Here is a 21,612-nt window from a genome sequence, read left to right as displayed (position 1 = left end):
GGAGGAGACGGTTGCCTGTGTACATGAGGCAGTTGTAACATTGCCTCAGGATACCCAGATTCACCAGCTGGACTAGAGAGTACACCTGAAATTGCCCTTTGGTCATGCCTGAATAGTAGGGTGAGCTGCTTAGTCACTTGGTTGGTGAGGGGTGAATAAAGAGCCTTGCCCTGCTGGGCAATCAAGTGTCAGGGTATATTAGTGCTTGCTATTAGGTCTGAGCAAGTGCTGGGCTGTAGGATGCTTTTTGAGTGCTTAGGTTGAGAGTTAGACTAGTTTCAAGGGAAAAACTGAAGAGGAGACTTAGTGGAACCGGGAATAATTTAACCCTAGCTAACCGGCACTGCCCAGTGCACAAAACAGTGCAAACGCGGTTTTTATAGCAGGGAAATGAAAGAGATAGAAATTAGTCCAAAATGACCATTAAACTACTAACTTATGGGTTGGAACCACTCCTCCAGGGACAGATAGGCTGCCCATAGGTCCCCTCTCTCACAGGTGAACAGAGAAACTTCCTACTATCCAAGTAAGGTATGGGCAACTCAGAAACTTGTAACACAGCCCTGAATTCAGCACTAGCCTGAAAACTGGACTACACTAGCTTAGAAAGGCAGGAAACAAGGAATTTTATTTTAGTTTTTTTGAAAAGACTTAAAACAGCTTTAAATGGCTACAAATGATCAGAAAAGGCTATCACACTTTAGTGTGTAGCCTACAACAGTTAAATTATTTAAACAAAAAATTACTTTTTAAAAGTGCAGGCAGTCAAATAAATACAATATGTGAAAAAAAACAAGCTTTTGAATCGCAATAAACACTGGAAAATCAGCATTTAGGCAGAAAACAGTTAAGTACAGCAAGAAAGTGCAGAAAACTGATACTTAATCACTCCAAAGTCTCTCTTCTAAGCTAGAAGGCTTGTATCAGTTTAAGGCTTTCTAGTGCTTCCCAGTAGGTTAGTTACAGGAAAGATGGGAAACAAGTGCAGATGTGGTCTTTTAAACCAGGAAGTTGAAAGAGATGGACAAACTGTCGAAATGGTCAATAAACTACAATTTCTGGGCCAAGAACCACCTCTTGTGGTAGACAGGCTACCTAGTGCTTACCACTCCCACTGATAAGCTAGAAGGCTTTCCTCCAACACAGAAAGGCTTGCGGGGCTCAGAAGCTTACCAACAGTCCTGGGTACAGTAGCTCTGTATCTGGACTAGGCTAGTTACAGGAAAGGTGGGAAACAAGCGCAAGTGCAGCTTTTAAACCAGAAAGTTGAAAGAGATGGAAAAAAAAACTGCACAAACGGCCAATAGCTACAATTTCTGGGCCAGGAACCACTCCTCTTGTGGCAGACAGGCTACCTAGTGCTTACCACTCCCACTGATAAGCTAGAATGCTTCCCTCCAGCACAGAAAGGCTTGGGGGGGGGGGCTCAGAAGCTTACTAACAATCCTGGATACAGCAACTCTGTAACCGTAGTAGGCTAGTTATAGGAAAGGCGGGAAACAGGTGCAATTGCGGCTTTCAAACCAGAAAGTTGAAAGAGATGGAAGAAAACTGCCCAAAACGGCCAATAGCAATAATTTTTGGGCCAGGAACCACTCCTCTTGTGGTAGATAGGCTACCTAGTGCTTACCACTCCCACTGATAAGCTAGAGGGCTTCCTTTCAACACAGAAAGGCTTGGGGGGCTCAGAAGCTTACCAACAGTCCTGGAAATAGCAAATAATTTGTCATACCATGTCCTGGAACAGCCTAACAGACAAGAAATATGTGCTCAGCAAGAATGTACATCTATGGCTTCTGCTTCAGCTGCTTTGAAATGGGCAGTATCTATATCAGAGAGCCGTCTGTCAGGGAAACATACTGCTGCTTTTATTACATTCAGCCACTTCATTTATTTCTTATTAAATAAGGTGTGTAGTTAATTTGCTGAAACACATTGCCCCTAGAAGTCATAGTCATAGTGAGGCAAAAGGGCATTTTATCCCCCCTGCTGCTGCATAGAGTTGGCTGTATATTTATAATTAATGTTCACCGGCTCAGTGCTACCCTGGCTAGTTCACCCCTTTTCATGTCCAAAGTAGGATGTAAGCAGTATGGTTATATGCATGACATCGCACTGTGGGTGGCCAATATTATACTGCAATAACTCAAGAGGAAATAACCAAATTAAACCAAAGACACTGAATTTTAGATGCTTTGGTGTGCATTTCACAGCTTTTTATCTTTTAACAAGCTTTTGCTCTTTGTATGGGATGTAAACCTTATCACCTGTATGATTAAACCATTGTCTTGTAACAACACTTCAACAACCTTTTCTTGCCTATCCTAACTCATACAGCATAATTCCTTTATCTTATTCACTGGTCACAGTACAGACCCTATCATTGAAGACATAACTAAATAAAAATAATGATTAGTTAAGGCATGTGAACGAATTGTAAACTTCACATTAAGTGAAGATATTCTCTGATTGTGCAATTTGTCAAGTAAAGACTCTCCTGCTATGTTCATTAATTTGACGATCCCCATTCGTAAGACTGAAATTTAAATGGATGAAGACCATTAAATTGAATCCAAAACCAAAACATTGAATCTCAAGGGACTAAAACGCAAAATACTGAAGCAAAGTCAATGCAATTATTGAAACAAACATAAAATGTGAACTACAGCAAATGAAAGCAAATACTTTTGCAGGGAGCAGGCCTCTCTCTCTTAAATAATTCATTATTTTAATTAACAATATGTAGCAGTTTGGTAAGGCAGCCTGTCTTAATGATTTCATACTATTTTAAGCTGACAAAAGTATCCCTGTGCTCCAAACAGCATTTCACAATTTGTTCTATAATGCACAAAGGCAAATTTCAAACTTGAGTGGGCTTCTAAATACATTTAAGTCAAAGGCCTTCCAAAATTTATCTCAGTCATTGAGCAAACCATTATGCCATAAATGCATTGACTGAATCTGATGAAGATGATGTGGAAGAATTTAAATATCTCAAAGTTTACATTCCCCTAAATACGTATGTAGTTAACATTTCACAATCTTGTCCTCTTTCTCATATGTGTTGGCACAGATTTATGACTGGAGTTCTTGTATATCCAAGTATTTGCAACCTTGGATTTAGAATACATATATTTAGGGGGTGTGAACAGCATAGCTTCCAAAATGAGATGAGTAGTGCTGCCTCACCCCCCCAAAAAAAGAAACATGAGAGCCTTTTTTTATTTATTTTCATTTGTTATATTAACAGTATGCTTTGCATTTGTTTTCATGTAGGTGATTCATATTTTTCAAGAATTTGAGCCGCACTCGTTTGCGTTTCAGTCTTTAGTAATCTGAAGGAATTTAAACAATTAAGAACTTCACACATTTTAGCTTCACAATAATGATACAGAGTCTTCATTTGTGACTTAAATACTAAGTACAGATATAGAAGGCTTTGTCTATATATTACTGGAACCAGTAAACGGATGCCTTGTAGCACTTCAGCAGCCCCCCCCCAAGTCCACCACATCTATTGCCCAAAATTCACAAATCTTTCAAAACACGCCCAGGCAGACTGATTGTTTCTGGCATTGGTTCACTTACTGAACCTCTGTCTGTGTTCTTAACTGAGTACTTGAAACCCTTACTACCATACATTAGGGCCAGATTAAAGGACACCACTGAATTTTTGCAAATTGTCTTTGATTCCCAATTGGAACCCCATTGGTTAATGTGTACCTTGGATGTCAAATCACTCTACACCTGTATCCCTCATTGGGTATGGTTGACAGCATTAGAGTTTTGACTCAATAAAATCAATATTTACAGTCCAGGTTTCAACACTCTTTTAATTTGTATGGCCGAACATGTTCTCACTAAAAATGTTTTTTACTTTCAAGATCAATGCTATTGGCAGATCCAGGGTACAGCCATGGGTACATCCTTTGCTCCAATCTATGCAGATCTATACATGGGGTACGTAGAGGAACATATTATATACAATAATTCATGTCATTTGTATCTGCCAGAGATTGATATTTGGCGACGTTACCTAGACGATTGCTGGCTTGTATGGAGAGGTGGCAGTGAATATCTTGAGGAATTTGTTGATTACCTGAATGGTAATAAATGGGGGGGTAGAATTCACTGTAAACCATAATGCCAATGAAATCAATTTTCTTGACGTACATCTTCAGTGAAAATCAGATCACACTTTACGAAATACGGTTTACAGGAAATATCCCCAATATAATAATTTGTTACACGCCTCCAGTCTCCATCCTAAGAAAATGATTAAAAATATTCCCAAATCTCAATTTCTCAGAACTAAGAGAATGTATCCTCTCAGCAGAATCTCACTCATTGCCATCAGGACTTGACAAACAGGTTTTTGGAAAGAGGGTATGCTAAACAAAATGTTAATTCAGCACTACAATGGGTTCATAATCAACCTAGGGACAGCCTCCTGACATATAAACATAACCATACCAAGAATAAGCAGGATACTCTTAGGTTGATCACTACTTTTGGTAGGAACACTCACCGTCTTATTGAGATTACTTATAAACATTGGAATATACTCAAAACCAACACACGGTTGAATGATTGTTTGGGGGATAGATGTCAGTTTTCATATCGTAGAGGAAGAACATTAGGCTCCCACTTTTCACATTACAAAAGGATTATGCATCAGGAGGCCATCTATCATCAACTGACATTGTCAGGGGACAAACTAGTTGGATGTTACCCCTGTGGACATTGTTCCTTTTGCAAACATGTTTTCAAGACCAAGAATTTCACTAGTAAGAACACAGGAAAACTATTGGATATCAATTGTTTTGCCAATCGTGGAACTGATTGGTTCATTTATCTAGTCACATGTACCTGCCAAGCATTTTACATTGGACAAACATCCAGACAGTTCAGACTCCGGATGTCGGAACACTTAGGGGATATCAGGAATGCCAGAATGACCAATGCCTTGTATAGACACTGTTTGAATCATACTACAGCCAAATTTTCATTCACCATCATTGATAGGATATTGGGAAACAAATCATTCAAAACAGGGTGGCATAACCTACTAAATATTAAGGAAAAGAAATGGATTGTTAAATTGGGTGGTCTTTTTCCACCAGGTTTAAATGATAAATTATAACATTTTATTTTCTTTTGTAGGTTTTTGCATATAATAACTTTTTAAGTGCAGAATTGCCATTATTTTCTTGCATCATACATTGTTTGTTTTTTATGTATAACAACTTGCTTTTTCTTTGACTTTTTTGCACTGTACATTAACATGTTTTCTTAACAGGAAATGATGTCATTACTGTTTTATTAGACTACATATAAATGCAGTCTTTGTGCTGCCAACTTTGTTTAACCACTGAGGAAAGCTTTATGCTGAAACCGGTCAGGTTCTAATAAAACTATCCACTGCTTCTTCTTTCTGGTGCTGGCCTCTTTTGTTTTCATGTATATTACTGGAACCAGTAAACAGATGCCTTGCAGCACTTCAGCAGCCCCCCCAAGTCCACCACATACAACACACCTTTTTGGTCATATCCACTGCCCCCCTCTATATGCACATATATATGGGTCTATATCACTTCATGGAAGTGACACTTCAGCAAATGGCATTCCAGCAGAAATGCCATTCATCAAATTCCACTCATGTAAGGGGCTGTGCTCCCCACATCCCCCACTAATTATATATACCAACTTCGAGATTGCACTACAATGGGGAAAGGTCAAATTTCTTGATCCTCACTCTAATGCGATCTCTGTTAAAACAGTTCGACAAACAGCATGTTCGATTTAAGTGCACTGAAATTGATGTTTGCTGAACTGATTTTTATCTGAAGGGATATGGACAACATACATATATATATATATATATATATATATATATATATATATATATATATATATACATACATACACACACACACATACACACACATACACACACACACACTGGTGTACCACTAATAAGTGAAAACATTCATTGTCAACTGACAGAATGTCAATGCCAAAACATTGAAAATGCGGACGTTGGCAACCCAGTACATGTACTGTGAGAAACAGCCTTAGCAGATGCAGTCTTTCACTGCTAAACATTTTTTTTTTTGGGGAGGGGATTTGCACCCCTTACTAATTATATATACTAATTCTGAGATTGCACAACACAGGCTAAGGGAAAATTTCCCAGTTCCTAGATTTATGCAATCTTGCCTACCTGTCAATCATCTCTCTCACGCACACACACACACACATATATCTATCTATGTATCTATATATCTATATCTGTGTATATATATATATATATATATATATATATATATATATATATATACACACACACACACACACATACACACATACATATACATAATACATATATATATATATATATATATAAAATTGAGAAAGAGAAAAGGTATATATAAATACATATGCTTACTGGTGTAGTGTATTGATCAATTTTAGGCTTAGTCCAGAGGAAATACAAAACATTTCACAAACAAAAAAAAGTAATAAAATATCAGGAATAACAGAGCAATTAAGATTAGTTACAAAAATGTATGCGTACATTTGAGCAAAGATGCATAATGTGCAAAAGAAAAAGTAGCAAAAGGAAATAATTCTTTTAGGAATTCTAAAACGTCTCCATGCTGATTACAAATTACTGGGAAAAACATTTTGAACATTCACATTACAGAAAATCCTGAACACTAAAATCGTAAAAGATCACAAAAGGAAAGCAATTTCTTTTTGCAATCTTTTACAACAACCTTTCATGACAATTAACCCATTTATTAGTAATATACTGAAAGGGATTGTCTAAGGAAAGATGTGGAGTTAAGGTTAGAGACAGGGACGGAGCAGGGAGAGGACTTGATTACTTTAGTGATGCCTGCTAACACTACCACTGTTCCAGCTCTAATCTTAAAAAAAAAACAACCCCCCCCACTAAATCTATCCCCTTACCTAACCATAACTATCGCTCACCTGCAAACCCACATACATACATACAAGCACACTGTCCAACCGCAAATGCAATCATACTTGACTTCTTTTGACAAAACAGACACTCAAGAACACAGATATTGAACAATATGACAATTGGGCAAATTGTCCGAATCTGAGAATTTGCAAACATCTGCCTATTCTGTAAATTATGTATTTATATATACACAGACCCACACATATATATATACCGCCCACATATATATTATAATGAATAATCCCTCATGAAGTAACAGTCCACCTGTGTCATATCAACTGTGTGTATGTGTTTTATATGTGTGTATATATATATATATATATATATATATATATACACACACACACACACACACACACGCCATACCTCTCAGCCTGAAAACATCAAATAATCTGATATCAAGGCCCATGAAAAATAGGTTACCTATTAGAAAAGACTGAAGACGCATTCTTTCAAATGCGTCTTGGTCAAACTTAAAAGCCTGAAAAGGCAAAATATCGCAGTGAATTTTAAGCTAATTCTTTCCCTGGGAAAGAATTTGCTTGGCCGCTTCATTAGTTTGCCATTTTCGGCACTGTAGTGCAGTCTTGGAGTTGGTATATTTAAGTAGGGGGGGGCAAAGCCCCCCACTTAATGTAATATTTAAAATATGTTTTTTTTGGTTGTTGTTGGAATATCAATTTTTTTCCCTAGGAAAAAAAAATCGCTGTTCTGACAGTCCGAAATTGTAAGCTTTCACTTACATAGGGTCAATTAATCACCATTCGCTTTTTTAAGAGCTTGATGATCTAATATAAACCCAAAAAATAGGTACAAATCTGTACGCTGTTTAACATAAAATTTGCATACACAATTATGTAACCTCGCCCACTCCAATGGGATTGTGGGATACCAACTTTCAAATGCAAACTGAAGAACAGACAACCAAAATATGGCACCAGAGTTCCCCTGCAGCCATTCCAATGTCCCATTACCTGGCTATTTCACCCATTTACTATAAACACTAATGTGTGCATACTGCTTTACTAATACAATGATTATTTGGATTTTATTTTTACATTTTACAGCCCAATGCACAAACACCAATAGACATCTGCTAAACAAAACATCACCATCTCACAACGAAAATAGACTTGGCATTAAAACATCTCTGCCCTTGAAACTCACATTCATTGAAACAGCATTGAAACCCACACCACATTCAAAGAAAATGAATTTGGCCAGTTGTGGATAAAGATTACCTTTGGGCTGTTTTCAAATCATTGGCCCCTTGCACACAACATAAGAAACATACAGGTTTTCTTTGATACACCTTCCTGACTTTATTAAATTATATTACTTGTATAATACAGCACACTTGTTAGAGTGCATTTTCCATTTATTGTTTGAACATTTTTCCAGTAGGCTGTAGGCAATGAAACAAAATGCATTAACCAATAATGACAAAACTGCCCAATTCAGAACATTTCCATCATAAAAGTGTACTTCCAGTGTGTCCACACCCACACTATACATAGAATGACAGTAGTGTAAGCCATAGGCATCTTGCACAGCTTCTCACACTTATTTTCAATTTCAGTTTTTTTTGGGGGGGGGTACAAAAGGCCAAAAACCAGGGATACATTTTAAACATTGCTTGTATAATTTTGGAAAGTTGCTAGAATAAAATGTGTTACCACCATTCATTTCACTGGCAAGTCTTGAACCCAAGACCTTGTACACTACAATTAGAGCAACATAGCACTATGCCAAATCAGAAGTTTTCATGAACGATAGGAATACTGAAACTTAAATGGCTATCATTTAGTGAATTCAGTTTTCACTTCTCACCATAGCTCTCAACCTCTACAAAAAACCTGGACAAGGCCAATAATGAGGGAATACAGCCCCAAAATAGGGAAAATTGCTAGAATAAAAGGTTTTGTGTTACCATTTATTTTCTGAAGAATATGAAGTCTGAAATTCAAATGCCTGTCATTATTTAAATGAATTCAGTCCTGAAAACCACATATTTTATGAGGAACTGTCTGAGATGAAAAATATGAGGGACAAATTTAGAAGTGGTGGTGGCTAGGGACTTTAGGCTCTTTTTACCCTGTACCCAAGGTACAGGGTTTGAGCCTGAGTACCTCTAGCCACCACATGTATTGCAATGGGGGCAAAACTATTTTTACAGGAGACAAGTCCCCTGTCCCAAAATCTGGTTAACTCTCTCTCTCTCTGTGGGTACGGAGAAACCTTTTTCACCTTATACTTCTTAATCTGTGCAGTTAAGATTATGAATACATTTGTCAAGTTGGTAGCTGATGGATTTTCATTAATGAATTTTGGCGCTGATGACAAATGCATTAATGTATAGCTGTGCTCCCCCCACACTGCCTGATAGAGTACCAAACTGATGCTGGAATGTCTGACTGCTTACAGGTGTTGTCAAGTGGAATGCTATAATGTGCGCAGAACACGTAACACTGTCATTTACAAAATTTTACATCTCACCAATGATAAATATGTCTGCTTGAATGCAAATGGCTCATTCACTTAACTGTTTCAGGTAACAGACTAAAAAACAACCATGCATGTAATCCACTGAAAATTGAAATCAGAAACCTGAAGCTGTGTAGGCATTGCAACTGACACCTGTACTGCAGGGAGGCCATTCAATGCCTCAGTTACGAACAGGTGGAATTAATAAAGATCCTTATAGAATGTTTTTGGAGAAGCCTACTAACATAATTTCTGGGCTGAACCTTTCCACAGTAAGGAGGTTGAAGGCTCTACTGGTAGTGAGAAGGCAACAGCTGTTACTGCTTTCTGGAATCCAGTTTGATGTTGGTTATCCATGTTCCTCCTGAAGAATGAACAGGCCAATGCCTGCTACAAACTGGTGTGCAAAAGAAATGCAGTACTTTCCACACATGTCGACTACCCCTCACTGCCATGCTTATCTTCCACTATTACAACAGAGACACATACACACACACACACACACAAACACAAACACTAGCATTGCCACCCTTGCATACTTTCATTTCCTGAAAAGTAATCCACAGCACCTTCTTAATGAAAATATATCCATAGCCTCAGGGTAGTCAAACCCCATTTTGCAAGCTACATCCAGAAGTGCAATGTTTTACATGTTGTATACAGTGCCTGCACAGGCAGCCTTAGATAATATTATTTATTTATAGATACTTGATCATTTGCAAAGTCCAGCTGAGTATGAGCCCATTTTCAGCGGAGGCCCAAGGGAAGAAAATCTCCAAAGTATTACAAAACATTTTAAGAATAATTTTACAATATTCAAAAATAATACAAAACCAATCAACAATTTAAAATAATTATACTAGATTAGACATAATATGAAAATATTGGTTAAGAATAGATACAAGTTAGCATTTAGATACATTTTAGCCAGTTTATAGAGAAATAAATGGCAAGTTAGTATAATACAGATAGGAATTGCAAAATGAAGTTAGAGGAAAACCAGGCTTATATTATATTTAGAGGCCAGAGTACAGAAACTGATAGAAGTGTGGAAATGAGTGAATATGGATCCATAGGCAAAGTGTTCCATGGCAGTCCCCAGCTGCACTGTTTACTTGTCACATCGGTATTCACCCCAATGTTGCCATTTTTCTTCTTTCCTTGCCACCTCTTACTATCCAGAGTACTTTTGTTTTGTTTTCTCACACTTTGACTTATTGGTCAGCTGTTTCCTATATCTTTGCAACACATCATAAGTGACCAAGATTGTAGTATAACTGTGGGGGAAGAATTATGCTGGAGGTCTGGGCGACACTAAGCCCACAGAAGGTATAGGGTTCGAACTAGTCTGAGGTGCATTTTAAAACTTTTTTCTACATTCTTTGGTCCAATGATGGTCTGAACAAAACAAGTCATGACTAAGGAAAGAAACTGATTTTTTTTTTTTCAAAAAAGAAATAGTTTATGCCAAAGGCTTAATATTCAAAGTTGATGACACAGTAGATACAACAAAAATGAGTAGTAGTTATCCATTCAATGGGGATAAAATACTTTTCAGGGCACATACATCATATCTGGGATGACTGCCTCTCTCCATCCCTACTCCCCAATAAATATATGTAACAATTTTCAATGTACTCTTCTGGTATTCAATTGGATGAAAGTGAAAGGCCAAATCAGTGTAATCATATATTTCAGGTTGCTACTTGCATGCATCCCCTAATCCTAAAAGATGAACAACCTCTGTGTACCACAATGAAGTCAAACTAGTTTAAAAGCAAAAGAACAAACATCACACAGCAACATATTTCAGACTATTGCAGTCAGCTGTGCATATATGCAGAATGCCCACTTTCCCTATCCCCAATAGATACCTACATATACTGTATGCACATCTGATTTCAATTGTGAATAAAGTAAAAAAAAAATAAATAAGACATGCAGTAATTCTTACACCTTGTTGTTCCTACTCAGTACACTGGCCATAGACAGTATAGTGAACATCTGTGCACACCTATGAGGTGTAATTGTAAAGAAATTATGACCACACTGTCCCCAGCTAATACAAACATTATGGTTACCTTCTGCATACACCTCTGAATTTGACTGTGAGGAAAATTACTGAAATATGACCACAGTACCCCCAGCTCCAACACAGACTATAGCAATCTCTGCGGCCACTTCTGTGTGGGGTCACTTTTAGTTTAGGTGGTCCCAGAGCCGAGGACCCTACTAAACCACTTATACAGCCAGGACTGATGGCTCCCAGATGCTCTGTGGTTCTAGATGCTCTGGGATGCATTTTATGACTTATTTTTTTCACTACACAAGACATTTATGTAGATACCCACCATCATTATTTTACACACACACACACACACACACACACACACACACACACACACACACACACACACACAAGCATTGCCCCTGATAAGCCAGATGTATAACAAGATAGACACACACACACACTTAACATGCTTTCTACAATGTTAGCTCTCAGAATGGTTCAAAATACTTCTCAAGTACTCACCAAAACTGGATTTCCTGATGGAGACTCTGATTTCCTGACTATCAGGAACATTTCCCAGTAGCTGGCCTGGCAACCCTAACATACACACACATGTATACATATATATATATATATATATATATATATATATATACACACACACACACACACACACACACACACACACACACACACACACACACACACAGACATATACTTCTTTAGTGTAGTTTTTTGTTTTCAGTGAAATGCTCCAGAAAGAAACATATTCTATTATTAGGCTATTTAGAAAAGTGCAGCATGTCGTATACACTGACACATTAAATCAAAAGGTTCAAATCCCACCACACTTCACTTAAAGTTCTAGCATTCTTTATTCAAGTTTTAGGTAGGGGCCAATTTGTAAACACTGTTATTAACCTTCAAAGACACATCTGCACCCTGAAATAACATATTGTGCTTCATGAGTTTGATATAAAAGTGCTCAAGTGTATCAAAAGATGTCATTGTGGCTGATAAAAATAAGTAACAAGTGGCATACATTGGATAGTAAGCTTTGTTTTCAGTGCCCTGCAAGCATCCCCCCCCCCCCGAGAACCCAGCATCTTCCTCATTTTACTTTCCTTGTCCTCTTAAAGTGCTTTTTCTTCCATCTTGATCTTCATATTTTAACACAGTACTTACACACCACTTGTGCACCCCATAATATAGCCATACCGAGCCCAACCCCAACCTCATCCTGCAATACGGAGAAAAAAAGACAGTGATGTTATGTGTGAAGTCCTATAACATATGATTTCCAGACTCACTGACCATCTTAAGCATGTTAAAGGTAATACTTTAGACTGTCACTACTTTATCAGGTGGTGAGTTATGACAACTAGGTCTCCTTTTATTTCCACATGAAATAGTTTGAAATGTTTTTAGCATCAGCCATTATTTGTATTATAGACAATGATCTTGTGTGACTTCTAAGTCACAGACTATAAAATCTCAAGCCCCATTTCACATGCTGTATGATCTGGATAAAATAATCATGATGGCCTTAAGATGATGGAGGGTAGTTTCTAAGGTCACAGTCTGATATCTGTCTGCAAGCCATGCAGCTCATCTGTCAAATTCATTCTTCACCAAAAGGGCAAAACTGAATCTATCACATATAGCTAAATCTTTTTCAGGCTAAATGCTGCTACAGTAGAAAATCAATGTACTGAATCTACAGCTAAGCATATTCCTGGGTGAAATCCCATAACCAATGTGCAAAGGGAGTAGGCCCAAGAAATAAAAACAGATCTACTTCCAATCCCTGGAATTTTCTTCATCTGTATCTGCTACTAGTTTAGATATGGAGGTAAAGAAAAAATCAATCTGAACCAAAATGCCTTCTGTGATTTAAATCAGAAGTACTGCAAATACATCCCACAATGGAGTATTGCAGTTTGTAGCACAGATTAAGAAAGAAATGTCACTAAACTAGGGTTGCCAACATCCCACTGGTTGCCATGGGGAAAATAATGCTAAAATTGGAACAGGCCTGCATGAATGACACAAGTGAAAAAGCCACTACTGGCTGACTAAGTTTGCAGATGATTGTAAGTTAGTAGCAGTCATTAAATCCCCAAATAACTTAGCCATCCGGCAGGAAAGTTTGTCTCAAATAAATGACCAGTGTCAAAATCATATCCTAAAACTAAATGTCGAAAAATGCATTATTGTATCTTTTGGGAAGTTTACTACACCAGGGAATTACCACATTGACAATACGTCTCTACTCAGTAGTTGTAGATTTCGGAGCTTACGCAGACAGTGACCTTTCAATCAACACGATATCACTATAGTGGGAAAATCCTTCTATATTCTGCAGCTCATTAACAAAGGAGTTATTTCTAGGTTTTAAGAGGTGATTGTCCCCCTTCACTCATCCCTTATTAGGCTAATCAGTGAATATAATCCCCCTTTGGCATGTATCTGTCCAGACACATGAAACAACTGTAACATCTACAGAGACACCATACTAAAAGGATACAAGGCCTAAACAACATTTCCTACACGGACTGACTCAAAGCCCTTGGTATCATACAGACTTCTAAGAGGTAACCTGTATCTGGCATACAAGGCATCCTCTGATCCATTACTGATGGATTTACTGCACATCAGCAAGTCTAATGTCATTAGAAATACTCGGTTCAGGGATCTAAACCTCTTCTACAACATCAATAGGAATGTTTGGAGAGACAGGTATATTTCACAAAGGATACTCCTGCTCTGTAACATCCTCCCCATCCACATAAAATAAAGCTCACTCCTGTCCGTATTCAATCACAACTTGGATCTATGGGTGTGTATTAAAAAAATTTACTCCAGGACTGCCCCTTGTAATACTAATTAACAGAGGTAGCTCCTAAATGCTTTATCCCATGCATGAGTCCACTCAAATTATCGATGGTATGATCCCAGTTATTAGCACTTGGGGTAATATATAATTATTAACCATGGGATGGTTAAGACCAATCTTACACCAAAAGCAAGAGGGAAATTGGGTAACCTTAAAATGACCTCCAAGGGCAGCAAGCTTAGTACTTATCTGTGAACCTATGAAAAATAATGCACTTCTCTAAAAGCCATTTATATGCCCTCTCACAAACCTTCTATTCGGAAAAAAGAATGACATTCTTTTATTATTGTGCATGCAAATCTTTTTCTGAATTTTATACATGGGAGTGGAGGGCCTCAGATCTGCCCTTTTAATGGGTGTACTCTGTTGACCATTGCACTGGATCATACATGAACAAATTTACAGGCTGACCACAAACAGTACCCCTAGGTAAGTACTCAGAGTGATTCTGTTGCTGCCATGCTCTGCAAACTTTCTTGAGTGAAAGGAGCTTTTTTCCCAGCACCACCAGCACAGCTATAATATCCTAGTTTCTAAACATGTTCCCATCTAGGAACAACACACAATGCTGCATTCAAGTCCAGGAAGTCAGGGGTTTGCCCATACACATTCTGTCCTCCGCATTCCTAGTTATCTGATGGGGAATGCTCTTCTCAATGTTAACTGCTTCTTCTGACTGCAAGCCAAACACACGTTGCTCTTTCCTGTAATGAGCTGTCCACTGGTACCATAGTATGAGTAAATAGCATCCTAGTGGTACTCCTGGAATCTCAAGGGAAATGTAGTTGGTATTCATTGTCTAATCCCACTGTTACAAATAACCTGCACTTCTATTTTGTCCTCTGTAATCAGGTTATGCATGTTACACATTCCTCTTTTCTGAATTAAGCAGGGAGGTTAGGAATAAAGAACGTGACAAGTGGAATACCACTGGGGTCTCTACTGTGTCTACTACTCCTTAATATATTTGTTTCAGAAATTTCTGACAAAATAATAAACTTGCTCACTTCTTCTCTGATGCACAAAGCAAGGTGTTGTACTGGATTATGGGAGGAAACAGTCTAAGGAAGGGTATGGAAAGGCTATGTGAGCAGAGAAGCAACAGTTGTGGTTTAGTGCAGACAAATACAAAGTACTGCACTAGTGTTGCAATAGCCATAGTGTGGTATCAGCTGATGGTACTGCAACTGTTTGCAAAAGAGCAGAAAAACAATCTGGGAATAACGATTACACCCGGAACGAATCTCAAGGAACAGGGTCAGAGGTCAATGGCAGCAACAACAAACAAACAATTCTGGGATGTATCCTCAGATGTATCCTCAAAGGAATAGACTACATAAGCAAAAATGTAAAACTTTCTCAATCTACTACCAGGCCCTACTCTGGCCAGTATAAGTACTGTTTGCTTTTCTGAAGACTAGACAAGGAAAGGTACATCAGGATGATGGAGGAAGTCAAGAGCAAAGAAAGTAGAAAAGTCAGTGAGAAGAAAGGAAAGGAAATAAAATGAGAAGAATATGACATGGGATTAGAACATATTAAGCTCCTGTCACGACAAACCAGATGAGAACAAGGCAACACTGTATAGGTGTATGAGATCATGTTAGCAAAATAAAAAGGGGCCATTCTGAACTGGGAGAACAAAGATGGGAGGAGGGTCCATAGGCAGTTGATTGTAGACCAGACATAGATATTGTGGGGAAAAGAGGGCAAGAACAACAGATGACAATGCTGTGAGAATGCAGTACTGGCATTCAAATGAAGGTTGATATGGTATTTGTAGACAAGGCTGAAGCACTGAATTGCACATGGAGCCAGATGACCTAGTTACAGTCCTGGATTTAAGTATTCTGAAAATACATCTTTGCAGAGGCGGTTGTGGGTCCATGGCTTGGACTATCCTCCAACTTTGTAAACTGAAACTCCAGAAGGTCATTCAAGATAGCATGAGACAATTTTAAGAAGAGTTAGGGCAAAGTTAGATTGAGGGGTAGGGTGGTAAAAGTACTTAAAGCAAAACAGGTTACTTTTACCATCTCCTTGTGCAATGTTCTTTCACTTTTACTGAATTATCACTTGTGACATAGGCTAACTTACATCAAACCAAAGGGGTCCAAATGGAAAGATGCTAAGTCAGCAAGCAAAGGAGAGTAGTACTGCTGGAACTGAATTTATCCTCACATCTTGGTGAGTACCTTCATGACATGGACCCTGTTTTCACAAAGACTTACCAAGGCAACATTGATAGATGTACTGTATTTTATATAGCATATATCATGAGCAGAAGTAGATTAAAAAAATATAAAAAAAGATGGCTGCTGGGTGCACAAGACCCAGGATAAAAAAGTGCCCAATCCTGGTAGGTACGCTGGTGCCAGAACTGGAAAAAAAGACACTGTAGAATCCTCAAGACATGGACACATTCCTACAATGGGGCTAGGCTAGGCGGATGGCCGCCCATTGTAGAAGAAAGTAGCAGTCCACAATAGGTTAAAAAAAAAGTTTAAAGATGAGACTATTGAGGATAAGAAAATAATATGTATTGTTACTATTATTCAAGGAGCCCAGAATTTCCAGACAGAAGATATACAAAAAGATTAAGAGATTAGAGGAAAGAAAAATACTTTCACAAGAAAACTGTCAGAAGCTTCAAATAAAAATTTGTGTTCATCAATACAACAGATTTATGAAAAACATTTTTTAGACCAAGAAACCTTGGTCCGTTTGAAAAAGAAGCAATGAGGAAGCAGAAAAATGTAAAGAATAATATCTAGAGACTTTTGAAAGGTATAAAAAAAAAAGAAACATGGACATGGGAAAGAAAGAGAGATCTGATATGGTGCAATAAAGAAGAAAGCCAAATTAATTAACACAAAAAAGGCAGCCCCAAAGATATTCAAAAAGAAATACAGGAGAAAGCATGATTTATCTTCATATTTCTCCTAGATTCTCAACTGTAAGGATTCAATGGAATGATTTCAAAAAGGTTCTACATACCTTAGAGATTATTGCATTATCTTGCCATAGCCTGTGGCTGCTGTCATTTGCAGGAATAGTAATACATAACAATCCATTCATAACCCTTCCTTTTCCCCCATTTTTGTACATGGGGTGGGGGTATCATATCAACAGTGATCATTTAGAGCCAATATTCATCAGTAACTGTATAGCACTTTAAAATCACTTTCTATGGTATAGCCATTACCTAACTGACCAGTCTCTCCTACTGGTCTTCCCCTTTTTAGCCAGCTTGTTAAATAGCCGGACAGTTATTAATATTAACTAATTAGTATATCTCAACACATCATCTATAAGGAGGACCCTATCATGAAGAATGTATATGGCTTAATAGTTATATTTATGACTGCTTTGGAAACCACAATATACCAGAATTATGAGGGCATTTTTGAAGGAAAATTAGGATTATTTTCTACATTATCATTTTTGACAAATTATATTAATTGACAGATTCACTACTTATTTGGCATACTGCTCTCTTATTATACACACTGTAACAAAATATCTGTCATTTTTTCCCTGTAGGCAGTCCTGAAGTACCTTTCTAATGCTGCAAGACACATCTTATTAAATGAGATTTAGATGTTGGTGTGGATTTTTTAGCATCATGATAAGCACGGCCATCTGTCCATTGCTTTTACTATTCTGATAACCTCTGAAATGCTCTGTATGGTATAAATATTCAGAATCATAACGTATCCTGCTGCTCAGGCTGGCTTTGAGTCTCACAAGGGATAATTGGTTAGGCTTAAAATGGCTCACAAGGGCAGTTAGCTTAGTACTAATCTATGAACCTATGAATCTACAGGCACAAGCTGCTAAGCGTCTGAACAGAAAACTTGGTATGTGTGCGGGAACAGGCTGTCAGTAGTCACTTTTGTTAATGTCATTTCTTAAAGCTGCATATCTGGCATTTCGTGACTGCTTCACACAAATAAATGTTCATGTGATTATTGCGTTGTTGAGGGACATTTGTCTTCCAAATGATGCTGCTGCTCTAGGACACATTCCATTGTTTTCTATTACGTCTGCAGGCCCTTTCCATGAAGGGAAGTTATTCCACAGCTCCATAAAGTAATCTGGCAGCATCCAGCATGTAGTCCTCTCAATACATTGCTTGCCTGCCTGGTACACCTGTGCACTGATTTGTGCAGTTATGATTCTGAAGGTCTCCAATCAGTCAAGACAAAGCTGAGTCAGCCATAGCATCATGGAGAATATAGGACCAAAACTGCTGACTCATTCAGCTGGGGCTGTAAAGAAAAAAATACATTTTTTTTTGTGACAAGTGAGTCAGTCATTCTGTTTCTCAGTGGCACAACACAAGCTATTGGCAGAAAATACACTTAAAGAAATAAAACCCATGATAACTAAAGATAAACAGATATGAAAACATGTAGCCAGTTAATACTGCAAGAGAAAACACAATGTGTAAAGTGAAAACTGGGAAAAAGAAAATAGCTTCTTGTGTGTGTGCCATGCAGAAGTGATAACCATAGCCAGTGCTTGTAGTGGCTTGTAATGAGAAAGTGGAGAAAACATTTCCATGCTGCTGTTGAAGAGCCTGGCGGGTGCCATGATCCCTGCTCACTGTAGAACAGGTGTACAAGCAGTGTAATAATGTCCAGCCATCACTGTTAATTCACTGCAAATCTGCTACTATGCATGTGCATTTTTATTATGGTGTCACTAGTATATTATGGGCACTTTACCATGATGGCATTTCATGCATAATCTATTAACAACACTACAACATTGGTGTTTGAGTTCATTAAGGTGAATGCACTACTGCATTATAGCAAACAAACATTATTTTTTTTTCTATATTAATGCATAACTGATTCTGCTAACATTATTTTGATGGTAATCTTAACCTGGTCAGCCTATATCATATCAGCTAGTAGCTTAACCAATCATGCCAATGCAGACGATTTTTTCTCTGCTTGGACCTCTTGAACAACCAAGTCTATCCAACCTCCTCTAAGTCAGTTAGATTAACTGGGTTCTAGTTACATTGTGCAATACACACACAGACATATATATATATATATATATATATATATATATATATATATATATATATATATATATATATGTGTGTGTGTGTGTGTGTGTGTATATAAGTGCATGTATAGATAGATGGCTATATCATACGCAAATATATGATTTCAATCTCCTTTTGAACAGAAAAAGTGCTAGTACAGCTGACTAATCATGCAGTAGTTTTAGTTTAATTATATTTAAAACAGACATATGTCACATGGTGACTCCTTATACTGCTTCAAGATTGCAAAAATCTGTAACTCTCTTCCATAACAAATTCTATATATTGAACATACTCCTAACTTTAAACAGGCACTAAAACAATATCTCCTATCCCCCACTGGCTATGCCCTTGCTCTGCTCCAGACTAACCTATATCCCTTCCCCTTTCTATTACTGTGGCTGCAACCCTCATAACGTTTTGACGAGGGCACTCCCTCCACACAACTGAATGTACGAAAAAATACTGTCAATTGTTAATTGAATATATTGTATCAATGCTTTCACTGATTTGTAACCTCATCTTATGCTATTACTATGCTTTTACTGTTTTATTAACAACTATCTGCATTTTTGTGTGATTTTATAACCTCATTTTATGCTACTTTCTGGTACATGATTTTGTATAACTATGTTTCTGGAGCTTTTCTCCCTGGGTCTCCACTGAAAAGGGGCATTTTTGTCCAGTCGGACATTACCCGGTAAAGAAATATAAGTAAATACATTTTAAACCAAAAGCCCAAGGTGCCCAAAGGAAGCAGAAACCAATCACTTTAAAAACACGATTTATTAGATGAAACCACAGCACACAAAAGCTCCAAAACACATTAACATTCCTGAAACACTCAGCCAATACATTTTCATTTAGTTTTCTTTATCAGATGTGGACTGGATGTAAGAATAACTCCATTTATACATTTTTAGTCCCCTAATTACTTAAATGGCAGAAACACCCCCAATTAAATAAATATACACACCTACCATAAACATTTTAAACCCATAAAAACATTTAAAATTATCTTTTATACAAAAAAATAACCAAAAAAACACTGTTATAAATACAATTACTCCATTCACCACATGAAAACAACTTCTTAAATATATTTAAAACTTACTAACCTAAAAAAAACAATAAGAATGAAAATAAATAAATATATTTGTATTTGATGTATTTAAAACAAATTTAGTTCAAAAGTTTATAGAACAAATGCATGTACAAATTCATATTTGCATTATGGCAGTGCTCATCCTAGGCATTATAAGAAAAACATAGTCAAGGGGCAGTTCATTAGATCATGCAGGATGACTTAGAATGATGAGGATTTTATAAAAGAAATGGACTTTTCTGGAAAATATGTTTAGGAATAGGAATTATCCAGAATGGTTAATATTACAAGTGAAAGATGAGGTTTGGGAAGGGAGACTTAATAAATTTAAACCTATACTGGGAGTTAGTACTGATGAAGATGGTAATACCCCTCAAAAGAAGGAGGAAGATTTTGGAAAGGCACTTGTCCTGGAATATTACGCAGCTGCAGAAATGGTAAGAAGAGTGGTGGAAATGGAATGGGATAAGTTTATTTCCCTTACTGACTTAGATAAAGTTATTAAGAATAAGCTAAAAATAGTTTATAAAAATGTATTTAGTTTGAAAAATATTTTGGAACATGGTCCCGAGCAGAAAAAACGAAACATGAAAAGGAATGGTACTTATAAATGTGGACATTGTCCACAGTGTACCTATATAATAAATCAGGAAAGTTATTTTTACGAAGTAGGGGTACATGGTTGATAGGAAATGAATATAGTAATTGTGAGTTCTATGGACTGGTATATTTGGCAGTGTGTCAGGAATGTCAGGCATTCTACATAGGAAAAACAGAACGAAAATTAAAAAGGAGAATATATGAACATTGTTATGACATACCGACCAAAAAGGAGACCAATGCATTGTACAAACACAAACTATAGTGTATTAATGCTCAATATTTATTTTTTGTTTTAGAAAATATTAAGAAAGACATAAGGGTTGGTTTATGGGAAGAAAGGATAGAATACAGGAAGCTATGGTGGCAAGTGACCTTGCAAGTGAACACACCACCAGACTTAAATGAAAGCATCTCCATAGTTCCCTTGTTAAAAATAACAGCAGCCAAACTATAAATCCTT

This window comes from Protopterus annectens, chromosome 13.part0 (genome assembly GCF_019279795.1).
Source record: "Protopterus annectens isolate FY-2018-M chromosome 13.part0, PAN1.0, whole genome shotgun sequence".
Taxonomy (NCBI): Eukaryota; Metazoa; Chordata; order Ceratodontiformes; family Protopteridae; genus Protopterus; species Protopterus annectens.
This window is presented reverse-complemented; position numbering follows the sequence as displayed.